A 16,117-nucleotide genomic window follows, 5' to 3' on the forward strand; every position below is an offset into this window, starting at 1 on the left:
AATCAACATCCAAGCAAAGAACTCAGAGACAGATTACTTCACAGATGGGTGGAGAATGGCTTTAGGTCATCAGAAAGCCAAATGCACCACAAGGAGCTATAGCTCTTTTGAGATCTTTGCAAACCTACATCCTGCACTCCTCCCCACTGACGTCATGCCAACATGCAAGGGCTCAAAGCCATGCCTTAAGCCATCATTACTCGGCCCTTGACTCACAAAACCTCAGAAAACAGTGGCAGAACAGAGTGAATTTCTCTAGACAAGTATCAGGGGAGGTAGAAGGAACCAAGTGCATCTCCCAAGGTTTTATGTATTTCATACACACAGCAATTTTGCAGTTAAGTTGTTATTTTGTAAAAGTGATCAGGTTGTTCACGTAAGTGCTAAGCTCTTTATCAAACTCCTTTCTACAGCCAGGCTACAGTGGAATACAAAGCACATGCAATTACAAGAGATTCAGGGAGGCAGCCTGTTGGCACCCTCACAAGGTTGCTCTGAAGTGCTGGCTATACTACGTACCAGGTCTCTCTCGCTTGTATTTGGCAAGATCAAGCCTGTCTCTTCCATTTGTGTGTCACCACACCCTCCTCCTCACACAGCTACCAACAGCAGTAAAACACCCTCGTGTTACAACACCTCAGTGTTACTATACCTTCCAGCTACTGCGATCTTTTTTTTTGCTTTTCACCTGTTTCCAGCTTTTTGAAAACAGAATCTCAACTTTCATTGAAAAAAACCTATGGTAGCCTCATTGTGGAAGATGTGAGCCTGAAAATAATATCATAACAAGATACTGGACTTACATTGTTGTTGACTTAGCAGTCATAACTTGTTAACCATCAGCAACAGGCTACAGAAGTCCTTCTCCTCCATGTAGAGAATAAACACAAGCTGATTTCTGAGATGGGCATCGTGATCACACCTGCATGAAGACATTTTCCTCTGGACACTGTTTTCTTTACAAAGGGGAAAGTTTTGAGTGAGAATAGGTCTGGTATTTATAAATGGCTTAAACCAATGTAAATTCCTTGCTGCAAAAAAGGCATGTACCCACCTTTCCCAATTCCTGTCCTCAGAGCTGGCCCAAGTCAGCCGTTCCATCTGCTAATTAACAGAGAAAAAAAAAATATAAATTGCTTTCCAGTCAGATCAACTCCCTCATCTGGCTAGCAATGAAGTCACACAATCATTATTGCTGCTGACTCAAGGAGAGGCATGACTAGCAATTTTAGAGAGACCAAACTTCAGAACTGTTAAGACAATTGTAACAATGCATGTTCCATGCATCCCAGAAGATAAGTGACAGTTTGCTTGAACTTTGCTTGAAGAGTCCAGAGAGAATCCCTTGGTCTCCCTCCCGTGAAGAGGAACCCAGAAAAAAAGGACATATGTTACTGAAGACCAGCATTAATCTTTGCAATGTTCTACATGTCATTTGGAGATACAGAGCCAGGGAGTATCTAGAAATGAGAAACTGAATGTGACATGAACTAGACAGCAAAGTGGGAGGAAAGACCTTTGACCATAGGCATGAAAGAGCTATAAACAGCGTATGCCAGGAGAGAAAAACATCTGAAACTGGGCCCAGCAAAGACAGAGCATGCTGGATAGAAAAGTATTGTCCGTGTAAGGGTGTACCCCACCCCTCCCACACAGCCTAATCGATTTACTCACTGCTTGAGAACAGCTAGCTCAGTTTGAAACTGGCCTTTACTTGTCATGGACTGAAATTACCCACTTGAACAACAGAATATATTTTATATTCTATACAACTTGCTTCTATTTGTATTCTACAACAGGTCTTAGAACCTCTTACAAAAGTCAAGATTTCGGAAACATGTGAGTACAGCCCTATCCCTAGAAAAAAGTTAACAATGTTTCCCAGCATATTCACTGACTATTATTGCCAGCACTGTGAAGTCTGCCTTCTGCAACTTGAATAAAAAAAATAAAAATCAGGCATAACATAAAATAGGAAGAAACAAAGGAAACCATAACCACACATAAACAGTCTGAGCTTCCTCCTCCTTCCTTATCACAGGGCTTTGTTTTTCCCCTCGCAACTGTTCAGATGTTACAAGAGGTCAGAAAGTCAGCTATTAATCACCTGAGTTCCCAGGCAGCTGAAGGCGAAGTAACTCACTGCTCATCTCTGCATTAGGAAGCAGTAAACACCCCTTCTTTCAACCTGTGTTTCACAAACCGCAAAAATTCAGGTGCTGAGAGCCGGAAGGGGTCTAGATACAGTCGTACTGGTGTCAGTAGCTAACTGCCAGTTGATTTCACTGGAGAAAGACTATATTCAAAATACAGTTTTATATTTGCCCCATCCTTTTCTCACATGAGTAATGGTTGAGCTCAGCCAAAGAATCCTGTTCCTCAGCAGAAAGTGGGGCAGACCCCATGGGCAGCGCAGAGTGAAGAAAACAGAAATCCTCTGGGGAGTGGGGGGAAAGATGGAAAGGGGAAGAAGTAGGAAAAAAAACTAAAAAAGGATTTCAGGTAACCAAATAGGCAGGGAGAAAGGATTCCAGTATATTATCTGTGCAGCTGTAACTGCCTCATATGTGATTTGTAGCGTACATCCCATACTTGATTAACAGGAGCTGTAGTTATTCTTCTCCTGTACTTTTGTTACCTCTGCACACAGTAAATCCAGCTCAGGAGAAAAAAAAAAAAAAAGAGTGTTAGTGTATTTTAAAATACTTTAATAACAGGCAACAACATAAGCCAGAGATGTTGGTAAATCTGGAACAAAACCAGCTCTCTGTTGGAGAAGATTTCAAGCCTTTTCAAGGCTAGAATGTGTAACACTTGTCCTTCACTTACCATAGGTGTGAAACATCAATAAACACTTTTACAGAAGCAGCTGGTTGAAATATATGACAGAAAACCCTACAGAGCACGTGAGTCCATTTGGGAATTTGAAGCTTGCAGATGAGCAGCTTTGTTGGGGACACAGTTACAAGTGTGTGTATACAGTACACAAACATGTCACTTTATGGTGGACTTGGCAGTGTTAGGTTTATGGTTGGACTCAATGGTTTTAAAGGTCTTTTCCAACCTAAATGATTCCATGATTTGTGTGCAAGACTGGTATGTATGTGACAGAGGCAAGGGGCTGAAGGAAGAAAATGTTTGAGAAGAATGAGGAGCTGAAGCTTCACACAGCTACAGGCCTGCTTGCAACGTGACCTTGAATGAGTGGCTCAACAGTGAGTTATGGATCAGTACAAACAACTGAAAGAAAAAAACCCAAGAAAATTATCCTCCAGCACCCTGGAAAATAGGACTTGCATACACTTAGATGCAGCCTTGCTAGTTCATAAGAATGTACCTGACTTTATCATAAACTTCTCCTTTCACATCAGATAACCTGTAAGACCACAAACTCTGTCTACATGCAGAGGGTTAACAAGTCCTCAGCTGTATTTGTTATATCTATCGAGCATGAAGCATGAAGCATTTCAAACTCCAGTATAGTTTCACTGAAATGGGTAGAAAGAGGTGGCTGATTCTTCATAGCCTTGTGTTTTAATTGCTGGTAGAAGGTCCTACCATGCTAAAAATATTGAGCAATTCACCAACATATCATCAATTTCATCAACATAACCCTCACCAAATTATTAAACTCTTTACCTTGGAAATTATGTGGGTTTAGCTGGGCCTGATAGACAACTGCAGAAGATGCAGAGAAAAAGCAAGTCCACATGTTAGATGATTCAGTCACTCTTTCAGGATGCATAGAAAATTTTTAACATATTATGAACCAATATTTCTAATTTTGCATCAGAACAGTGGGAGACTGAGTTTGCCTAGAGCAACTGATGATCCACAGAGATTCCTCTTTATGCAGTGCATGTTCTTGCATTGTCTAAACAGTGAGAAAAGTCTAATGTGATTTCAGACCCCTGCCCCTTTCATCACTAACCTAGAGTTGTTTGTGTATCAGAAGGAAGAGCACACAACGTGCACTCAGCCAGACAGAGCTGAACTGCCTACAGCCAAAATACAGAAGATTGGATATGTAATTTTTTTTTTTGTAGTATAGTCATTCTGTCATGTGTAACGGATGCACAGGCATAGTTTGGGCTTTTGAAAAACCTAAACCAAAGCTTAACTTTATTCCTGTAAATCTCATGGGCTTCAAATTGAAGCATTCCCTTCTGTCAGCAGCACAGTGCTTAGCAATGAAATTCCATGGCCCAGAAAGGACTTTGAGTCCATAATTATACTTTAAAAATAGATTGTCATTAATGATTTTGTTATTTTGGGGAGCATATGAGATACAAGAGCTTTAATGTATCTGTAACCCCATAAGGGGTGTGGGAAGGAAGGGATCAAACAACAGATTACCCCAAAATTCTGTTTTCTTCAGATGCATTTAAGACTGAAAATTTCTGAAGGTCTGACAGTGGAGGAGACTAAAGGTGTTGGGGGGTTGTGGGGGAGGGTACAAAATATCTGGATGTGGAAGAAATTGGTTGGTATATTCTCCAGCCTGAAAACATTACTTAGGCAATCCTTATCAGTGTGCTTCATGTGGGGAAGTGATGAAAGCATTGGACAGTTGGGGCTTTTTTGCTTAGTTGTGGTGCTTAGAGGGAGGCAGCAACACAAAGATTACAAGAATAGATACTGTAAAGTCCCTCCCAAACCAAAGTGAACAGTCAGGCTCAAAGGAAATGAATGGATAAAGGTATCTCATATAAAAATTTTTGTTTCTTTGCCTGACAAGACTGTATATGGCTCATAATGCCATATATCAAATTACTTCAAGTATGTGGCTTCATTTTCTTCACAGAATCACATAACCAAAATTGTTTTATAGAAAGGGAATTATGGCAAAAAGAGACCAGATGGCATGCCCAGAATCAGCCACAAAGTCTATGGCCAAGGTGGGAAAGAGTCAGACTTCTATAATTTTTAGATGACATAACTGCAAGATCACAGTTGCTTTCCTAAATGAAAATCATATTTTCATAGTGATGAGTCTGAGCTGCAGTGCCCAAATTGCGGTCAAAGCTTTGTGTGCCTGGCATCGAGGGCATTCAAAACATTATTTCAGCATTTTTCATTACAAAGGAAGAGGCCGGCCACTACACTTGGTTGCAGATTTTCAGTTTTTGAAGTGGTCAGTACTAAAAAGCTTGTTCTGACAGCACCTGCCCAAACTTGGTCAGATCTCCTTTGTGCCACCATTACCTTCAAGACATATAATCCCTCCAAACAAATGATAACAACCCATATGCTTGTGACCTGGTCATAAGACCTCCCAGGTCATAGGCCTTCTATTGCTTGCCGTGCTTGCTTGCTCCTCCCATGCTTGTTCCTATTTTGAGAAAGCACAGTCCAGTAACGGCACATATGCAGCCGCAATTTCAGCCCTGATGAGTTTTTAGGCTCAGGAGTGTAGGGAGGAGATTCCACCAGCACAACCACTACAAGATTATCCAGAAGAGGGAGTGCACAGCATACATATATGTAAAGCTACACTGTGTCCTCATTGCAGAGCACAGAGGCTCTGCAAACATCCAGCCTGATTTCAGACTCTGCCACATGCTCAGTGCTGCATACAGCTCAGTGAAATACCTACTGCACAGCTCATCCAACAATATATCACTCCTCATTGCTGTGTGTCTGTTTGAGATTTTTCTTGAATGTTTTTAAATTTAAAAAAAATACCTTTTTTTGCATTTTGATAAGCTTGTTTTACATATTGGCTTGCTAGTCAAAATTAATTTCTCAAGCTACAATTTAAGTAAGTTTGGTTCCAAGTCCCTTTTGATTGTTCTTGCTCCCTGATTTGATAAGTAACTTGTAAGAAATGTTGCAGAATGGAAATTCAGAGGTAATTGCTCAGACTTATTCAAGGGTGAAGTTTATAAATTCCCTTTCTGTGACCAGTGGAGTTTTTCCAAGTAGAACTTCCACTTATGTTTATCTGGTTTTGTAACTACAGACCAAAACAGTACCTAGACGGTGTTGTAGGTGCCCTTGACAATTAAAAATGCAGTCGACCACAAGAACAAAGCCACAGGCAACCACCATGAATAGTAATTAACCAGTTAGACCTAGATTATGAAAAGGAGGCAAGAAATAGGCAGGCATATTATAGCAATTTTATAAAGAAAACAATTCTGATAATGTTTTCATGTTTTTCTTAATTTCTACCTTGAGATATGTCCTCTCCCTCCCCATCAACACACATGGTTCAATATCCTACTGAATTACATTCTTTATATATTGGACTAAATCTCTGACCTTGGTTTGACATTTTTCCATTTTGCTTATCTTCATCCTTCTTTCTAGTTAAGAAAAAATCCCACAAGACAATTTTGAAAGGATTGAAAGGCTGTATTAACTTTGCTTAACTCCAAGTAACAGCATAAATAGCAATAACAGGGTTCTTTAAATGATTATTACCTGGTTTTATGTGCCTTCCTCACCTAACCTTTCTCCTTTTTTTTTTTTTAATGTTGTCTACAGATTATCAAGAGCTAGCATTATGTTGACTTTCGTTATTCATTAAAATGAAGTTCAAGGTCATTGTAGCTATAACTGATAAATAGGTGTTGTTATTATGGTCTTGAAAATAAATAACTTGCATTGTAGTGCAGTGAGCAAGATTTTGAAAAGAAAAAAATTGAGAGACACTTCCTGTCTGTGCTGGATTATTGAGCAATTCTGTACAAATGGGTCAAAAAGAAAGTCACCACTGTAATTAGAATTATCAGTACAATATACTGCTTTATCTTGCTCAGCTTGCACCCTCTTTCTACAAAACCAAAATAGGAAGTTCAGGTATCAACTCCTGCTTATCTTCAGCAAGGTAAATAACTGAGGAAGTAATCAGTATTAACCTGAAATTTATTAACATTGTTTCAGCTCTGTTATCAAGCCCTGAAAAGTTTAAGACCCAGGCTGAGACTGGATTCACCCAATCTCTGACTAACAAGGAGCAGAAGGAGCCCAAGGAAGGCACAGACTGACAGGCTGGGCAGCAGCAAAGCAGAGCCATCTCTTAAAATGGTTCTCATTGCAGAAGGCATTCATTTGTTTAGGAGCCTGGGAGAAGAGGCAGCAATGGCTTCTCCTTTCACCTACCCCTAGCACACTGGGCAGTTTGTGAGCTGTGCACATAAGCAGGCCCGCGTTGCGATTCCTGGACAAGCGTCAGAGGGCAGGGAGGTGCCTGCCAGCCGGGAACCTGAAGGTCTTCTGACTCCCAGAGGCTGCGCAGGGCAATGATCACATCCAGCGCAGGACAGTGCTGAGCACTCAGGTGAGCCCTAAGCAATAAGAGACAAGGCACCGTGCAACAGTGGTTTAACAGCACAGGCTCTGCTGTTCAGTACAAGAACTAGGAAAATATCTATGGACATCTGGAGAGCAGGGGATACATGCCACTCTATACATATTCCTTTTCCCTTTTAACAGGCCTAAGGCAGTAGTACTGAAAGAAGAGACTTTCCAAGGTGCCTTTTAGGAGCAAGACAGCAGTAGATTTTGCTTGCTGATACAGACAAAGTCATTCTGACTTGTTTCCATGAAACTCCCGAGGTCTTTCCAGCATAAGGATGACTGGACACAGACAACTTGCACCACAATGCTTGGCAAAGATACTACCTTTTGTTTAGAAGCATTCAAAGGACTAATAAACCACTTAATTATTTGCAGTCAAACATACAGTAAAGTCATCTACAACGGCATTCAGCATATCAGTTTTGTCAACTGTCTCAACCCTTCACTGTGGTTGCTAGGAATGGGGTGGAAGTTCAAAGGCTTGCCGCTAACAAAGGCGGGAAGAAAATCCTTCTCTCTTTATAGGTATCAGTTATTCAAACAAAAGAAGGGAATGGCAGTAAATGACACTAGTTGAATAACTAGTAGCAATAAGAACAGTCATGGAAAGTGGAAAATGACGACAAAACTAGAACCCAGTGTCACAGAGTTCTGGATTCCTGGGACAGAGCAATGAATTACTTTCACCAGACTTCGATTTCTTCAAAAGACAAGGGTGTGTTGTTTGTTTTACTACCTGCTCCAAGGATTGATTTGCTAATTTTCTAGAAGCTGAACCTGTTTCCAAAAAGAAACAGTTGTTATTTTTATTTCACTTAGTGGTTGAGCTAAGGTTCAGCTGGAAAGAACACCCAGAGATAAAAACTACACCATGGTGGAATCCCGTGCAAGCTTTTCTACATGAGTTTCCCATCAGGAAAAAACAAGTCCCTACTTGTTGACCAAATTTCTGGACTGAAGTACAGGAAAAACAAAAAGCTACCGAACACCTTGTTACACAAAACAGCTATTCTTAGCTTAACTTAGGAGCTGAAGCTCTCTGTATAATCATTATAGTCTGCTGAGCTACTGAAAGCATCTAACTTAGAGACCTCTCTCCTTCTAGTGAGCCCAAAGGGTGTCTTGGTTCATAGGTTACAGCTATACCTTCCACAAGTACTTATAAAATAGCTCTTTGGAATATCTTGCAGTTTTGCCTTCCTTCTGTTGCTTTACTCCTTGACTTTTTGCAGGGATTTGCATACCCATTTTAAAAGCAGGACAATTTATTTACCTGTCTGATCTGATATGAAAATTTATTTCCTGCTAGAGTAGGAATTTTATTCTTTTTTTATAATGAATACATGATGCTGCCAGAGTAGCCATCAAAGATAATGAAGTATTCGTAAGCCCAGAGCCCCTAATTTTAACCAGCAAGAAGATACTAACACTGACACTCTGTATTTTATCTTTTGTTTTCAAAGTTGTCAAGCAAACTTAATGCTTCCAAATAGATTCATAGCATATTAGAGGTCCTACAGGTTGTTTGAAAAAAGAACTATGAAGACTTTACTGTACCTTTCTTTCCCTTTATAGTCTCCAAACAAACAGTACACACAAAGGTTAAACTGAGATAATAAAGAAAGAAAGAAAATCAACAGAAATTTCCATTGTACAGTTGTTTGCACAATTCCCATCTCACATGTTTGGAGAGATCACAAACATCAGATGTGCCAGAGTTCTCAGAGAGGGTTTGGGGTTCTTGGAGTTGTTTTGGGTCTTTTGTTGTGGGTTTTTTTAGGCCTTAAACCTTACCACCTGCCAGCAGTGACTCCACAAAAAAACCCCTGAAACTAACAATAACAACAAAAACCTCCCACACACCCCTGTTCTTTGGATTTGTATGTTTTGGCTGGGGGGGGGAGGAGGGGGTTCTTTATTCATTTTTTAAGTAGTTCATTTGCAAATTTGCCAGAATGGCACAAGACATTCAGTGAAGCAGATCTGTGCCTTATCTGCAAAGCTTAGGCACCAGAGCGATAAAATGCAACAACTAGCATTTAAATTCTCCAAGCAATTTCATTATTACAGTTCTGCAGTAGATCTTCGATTTTGGAGAAAGCCTCCTCTCATTGGAAATCTACTTGAACTACCAGTTTAGCAATACTAACACATTGGTGGAATAGCAGCATTGGGAGCCCATGAGAAGCAGATACAATTTTTTTCCCTCTCCAGAATGCGTACGACCCAGTTGAGTGTTTTTCAGCTAAGAGCTGCTCTGTTGCAATGGCAGTAGCCTATAGAGTCAGCATTCTTCCAGGAGCGAAAGCCAAAGTAATCACCACAGCTGTAAGGGAGGAGACTACATATAAATGGGTAAGCTTGTTAAAAATAGAGAGAAAGGGCAGATAACAGAGAAATACTTGCAGGTTTTGTCACAACTTGAGAGCACTGTCAAACCAAATGTTTATCAAAAAGCTTTGAGAAAGAGATATGAGAAAAAGGCATGGCCAAACAGAATAAGGGAAGTTATTAAGCAGGCATCTTTCAAAAAACTGAAGTCAAGTACAAATGAAGACAACAGGAAGCAGTGCAAACTCTGCAAGGTTAAATGTAAAACACAAAACAAAACAAAACAAAACATTAAGGCAGGCCAAATAAAAATTTTGAGGAACAATTTGTAAAAGGCCAAGAAGAGGTTATTGAAGAAAGACAAAAACAAACTGTGACCTAACATCAGGATCAGATCATGTTCATCCAACAGACTGGTGACAGATTCTGAAGGATTTCAGTGACATGATCGATGGAACTACGGCATGTAGCATCGCTCTTGAAACTGGAAACTTGGGAAGTGGCAAGTAACAGACCAACTTTTAACACAGGTATTAACAGAGGTCTGGAAAACTACATAGTAGGATATCTGTCATCTGAATCAGGCAAATTAATTTCAAAAGCTTTTGCTTTTAAGATAGGATCTTCTAGAGGACCTGAAGTCTGATAAAACTCAGTGTAAGGCACAGGGTTCCTGTGGTCACATTGCTCTTGTCTGCTTCTCCACAGATGCGGACGGCTAAGGATTGGAACAGACAGATTTTGTGTATTTTCCAAAAGTAATGCCCACCTGCAACAGTTTTACAGTAGTACAATCTTGAAGTGACAAAGGCATAAATTACTACAACTAGCTTAGTAGTCTCTGAAATGAAGAATAATTTCTTCTTCTCTTTTGACTTATCCTGGCAGTGTTGCAGGCATTGGTTTTCGTGTTTGATTGTGGTAGCTTCAAGGTGATCACATACCAGAGCCATTCAGGAGATTCATCTTTCTCCAGTTACTTTTGAATACGTATGCTTGTGGGTTTGTTTTCTTTTTTTCTTTTTAAAGAAATAAGCTCCTTCAGTACTGACACATGCATTCTGTCTCATAACATTATTTAGAACTAGTTCATGTTTTGTTTTGTGGAGAGCAATTAAATACACTTAAAGAACCAATATATTTCATATTCAATTTATTCTGGTTGGAGCCTGTTTCCCACAAGTAATAAGAAAGCATCAGGTCTTGTTCTGCACTTTTTCCCAGCTGCGATTACTGTTATCACCTAGGAGAACCATTCCAAATCAGCTCTTACTGTTGCTAGTGAAAGTACCCACCTGAAGGATTACTAGCACAGCATTAAGACAGCTGCTGACAGGGATAAGAAATTGCTGGGAACAAGTCCATTCAGTAGGAATATCGCAGACAGCAGAATAGTCAGATGTAACCTCAAGCTGATGTAGGTTTGTTTTGTAAATCAGACTCTTGGACAACAGAGATTGATTATACTTTATGAAGTCTTTGCTGCCTGATTCATACCAAACTTGGTCCATGAAGACGGGTCCATTTCTAATTTTTTCCTCCTTACTAATAGATCGTAGATGTCAATGTGCAATCACCCTCATTTATTCTGTCTAGTTGTACTTGAGTTCTCTTGATTTTCTGTGGATGAACTGCAACTGGGGGGAGGGGAAGTATAAACTTGTTCAACAAAAGACCAGTGTTGCTACATGCAGGATGTCAAGAGCACCTAGGCACCTTTATAGTTGCCTCTGTGACTGTGTGTAAATGGTTTTAATAGCTGTTATAATTACACAGCGTTAAAATGCGCAATAAATTTATACGTGACTGTATGTATTTCATCTGCTATTCTGAAAAAATGGGTGTGGGAAAAAAGTACTGGGGAAGTTACTGCTGGCATTAAAAAAACAAACCAGAGACAGAGAGCCTAATTAAAGTAAACATAGAAACCCTTAGTCATGTGAGTAATCCCTTCCCCCGCAAATCATTTTATTGATGTCAGGTGATCCTCCTTGTGTGAGGCAGGATTACTTTTGTGACCAAGGGCATGATTAGGTCCAAACATTATTCTAGAAAGAGTCCTCATAGGTCTCAAAATTATCTTAATTATTTTGCCCTTTGTAAAGTACTTATTCAACTTAAATTGCTGCTAATAAATTCAATTTCTCTTCTGGGTTTTCTATTACCTTTCTATTCGTTCTTAGTTATTTTCTTGCAGTCATATTGATTGGAACAGTGACCTGACATTTAATTTGGCAACATAAGGTAACCCTGTTGCAAGAATAGCCTACACTGAACTCCTGATATGCCTGGCTTTAGTTAGCCATTATAAAGAATCGCAGTTTATATACTGTCTCTCACTGAGAACAAGCAATGCCAGTATATCACTATTTCCCTCGAATTGCTTGATGTAAAATTCCAGTGTCAAATTATTACATCATAAATGCAGAATTCCAGCTTGCAGAAGGTTTTAAAACTTTTAATATGTAAATGACAAAAAAGTCTGCTTTTCTCATAGTTCGATTGTATTATGCCTCTGTAGTAAAATAGATGGTCTGTATTGTAACAGCACTTCACACTTATCAGTAATATATCATAATAAAGTCACATATCATATTCATCCTTTTCCTACTGAATTTTTTAGTCTTCCTCCTATCTTACACTATTTTATTATGAATTATATAGCAGTATATTTAGAAGATCACTACCAGATTGCCTAGCTCAATAGCGTGTATGATTTTTATTATGCACAATGGAAAAGAGGCAATAGGTTTTTCAGTTCAGAAACTATCATCTTTGACACTTGTTGAAGTAGTGTTGATCCTTAAAATAAGAGTTTATTAAATTGTCCATCTACCAGAATACTCTAACAGAGTGAATTATATTAAAGTGTTTACACTGTTGCACCTTGGACCTTCTCTTAAGCAATAGAAGGGAGCTGGGCATGTCCTTGTATTCCCGTCTGGGCCTGGACGCAGGACCTGTGGATGTGGATGTGCACATGTTTATGTGCCTCAACTACACAAGTTTTCCCAGAAATGGGACAGGTTTTAGTCTTCTTCTGTCTCCTGCTGTAGTCCCAGCACTCAACTCAGTGCCCCACTACCAGGTTTAAGATGATGGAGAGAAAACAGGAGTTCATGCTAGTGTGAAAGAGTAGAACTGTTCCCTGAGCCAGTCTTAAAGCATGGAAATGAGAACTTGTGCTCTGATGGATCTTGCAGAATACACCTTACATGGCCTCAAAACAGAAGGCAGCAGAAGACGGCCTCTTAGGGAATGGTTTGTTTTAATCTTGATACAAAAGAGGAGTATACACTGGCATCTCTTGCCAATTAAGTCACCATCTAATGTCCATTATCCCCCATGGCCACAAAAAAAACTGTTGATCAAGTTCAGGATACACTCAGAGATTATAGTTAAGTGGTTTCTGAATTCATTAAGGTCATGGCTTTCTTGCTTTTGGGATGAGGGGAAGAGAGTCTTTTCTTCCAATAACTAACAATTTTGGAGTCTGAATTGCAAACAAAACTCAAAGATGGCAGCTCATGAGGGATGGAGTTGAGAGCAAACTTCACCCTGATGGAAGCAAGGCAGCCCATTAGCACTGTACCTCTCTCACCCCATGGGAAGTCAGTCTTCCTAGTCCTGTCCTTTAGCAATTCTCCATGTAAAATTTGAATTCCTTCCTTTTTACCATAGAAGATTACGTACAAATCAGGAATAAAGATCCAGGAAACTTCACTCATAGAAAGTTATTTATACAAAAGGAATGGCCATACCCCATTTGAGGTTTTCTGCTTGAGTTAATACTCTTTTTAGATTTGTGTCAAATGTCGTATCTCCTTTGCTAAGCAAAGAGCCACACAGTCCTAACCAAGGACAAGAAGAGATTAGTAACACAAGGCATTTAACATCATTTCTTGAGGAATTTGTTTCTAGAAGGAACTCAGCTGGCACAACTCCTCACCACTGCTAAAATGAGGTTCTAAATTATAAGTTTCCACCACTGCAGCACTGGACCCCAGCCTCAGCACAAACCGGAGGAAAACCATTCTCAATTAAGAATCCATTTTTCATAGCAGCTGGATTCCCTGTACAGTTTCAGGTACAGGGTAATTTTTTGACCTGCAGGAGTGACTTCTGGAGTACCATTGGTATGTAATGGTAAACAACGTAAATGTTGGCTAATGTCATATGAGTAAAATGTAGCAACCCTTCATCCTTGCACCTGCAACCAAACATGCTGACTTCTGTTAAAAACATAGGTGTGCAGAATGGAGCATTCAGTGCAGTCTCCTGTGCCAGGTACACTTAATGTATTTCATATAATAACAAGGCTTCTTAAAACTAACCTTAACCAGATACTAGGGTTTTGGACTGTAACAGCTCAAGAAAATACAAAGGGAGTCTAGCTGTAAAACAGGCATCCATAGCTAGATAAAAAAGCTAGATGCCCTTGTGTTGAGAGACACTCAGATCCTGATTTTGATTAAAAAAAAAAAATGAATCACTTGCTAAACACAGATTAGACTTTAGATCAGAGTTTCATGTACCTACAACCTACCCATTTAAGACTGGTGAACCGTGAGACATTCAGTCTAGTATTAAAACTAAGATGTAGGTATATACGTGTCAGAGTGAGGAAGATACACCTGAAAATACAGGGCTTTTTAATGGGGTTTAGAGGAGGGGGAAAAAAACATCTTCAATAGAATGCATCACGAAGGATGATAAAACACCTCATGGACGGACAATGGGCAACTGATGCAGAACTTTTTTCACAGTGAGGTCAGTCAACCTTTGGAATAATCTCCCATGGGAAGTGGTTGACTCAGCCACATTGGACACCTTCAAGAGTCATCTGGACAGGGTGCCGGGCCATATTGTCTAGCCTGCGCTCTTCCTAGAAAGGTTGGACTAGATGATCCCTGAGGTCCCTTCCAACCTGGGATTCTGTGATTCTGTGAACTCCTGCAAAACAAGCCCCTCTGAGGCTCAGATGTACTTTACGATGTACTTCTGAGAAGAGTAAAGCACTAGAACTGCCATCTTCCCCTGAAGCTTTTCATTATAGAAACAGGTTGAAAGTGAGAGCTGGAGTCCTTCTAGTGAGGCATCCCAGCTGTGCCTACTTGCCAGGAAATGCTATTTTCTCTTGGATTCTGCTCATTTTCTGGGGGAAAAAAAAGTAGGAGAAGGAGCAATTCCTGTTACTGCTATCTTCTGCATAGGTGCATTTTAGTGCTAAGACCGTAAGTCATGGCTTATATTTACACAAACTGCCGTGAACCCTAAAATGAATATATTCCTTTAGGCAATTTGATCAGTGTCACAGAACAAGCCTGCAAAAGAGTCAAGAACACAAGTATGCAGGAGTTTCACTTCCAATCTACATGGCATTTCATTTTGTTTTTTATATTGCTGTTTTTCCGGGGGGGGGGGGGGGGGGAGGGTGTGCAGATTTTAAGTGTCAAATGCTGTAATTCTGCCCCAAATGGCAATACTCCCCATGTAAATGGGGGCAGGACTGGAAAATATTTCATAGTACAAGTGGCAAAGCGCCCTCTTTGCCACCAAAGTACAGGTTAATGATCAATACTGAGTTGTTATGGTTTAAAACAATACTGTTGGTGATATATTTGGGACTCAAGAAGCAGTGCAGCAGGTCCACCATAGGTTTAGGGATACTCACATACGTAGAGTAATACTGCTTGAGCAGTTGGCCAAATATATGAAGTGAGCTAGTGCATTTCTGCATGAGTCATTTGTTTATTGTCAGCTTTAGCAGATGAATCAATGACCCTGTGTATCAAAGTCTCTAACGTTGATTTGTTTTGTTGTCTTACTAAAATGTTCCATTGAAACATCTATTTCATTTGCCAGGTAATCTTGCAAATTATTAACACTGCAATCCATAATAAAATAAATCATCAACAGCAAACCAGAAAGGTCTTACCAAGACAAAAACAATACTTTAATAAAAAACAAAGCATTAAATGTTAAGTTAGTTCTTTCTAATTTGAGTTGCTTGTATTTCTAGTTAGGAAAATGCAATTCCAAATAAAAAGCTTTCCCAGAAAAGATCATCAGTAGCCCATTCTCTAGCCCTCACCTTTACAAGCTTGAGTTTCCCTGAAAATGGCAAACAGCCTCACTGCAGGAAGAAGGGAGAAGAGCAGAACAACAAATCTCCCAAAATCTGTGATGCTTATATCATTTCAGCTTAATGTAATCGATGGAAATCTGATCACAATGTTCTTTCCCTTCTTCCCTCAATAATATTGTTTAAATTCAGCTAACATTCGTTCAAAGAAACTTTTCTTAGTTTATTTTTCTGGATTTGACCTTCAGCTGAGCTAATAATTTCTTCCCAAAGACAGCATGGCTTATCAGCAGAATAACCCCACGAGAGATTTCAATGCACTATTCTAAGAGAAAGTATCAGACTCTGAAAATATTTTCCTTCTGGGACCAAGACACTAATTTGTATCAATATAAC

The sequence above is a fragment of the Phalacrocorax aristotelis genome, chromosome 6, assembly GCF_949628215.1.
Source record: "Phalacrocorax aristotelis chromosome 6, bGulAri2.1, whole genome shotgun sequence".
NCBI lineage: Eukaryota > Metazoa > Chordata > Aves > Suliformes > Phalacrocoracidae > Phalacrocorax > Phalacrocorax aristotelis.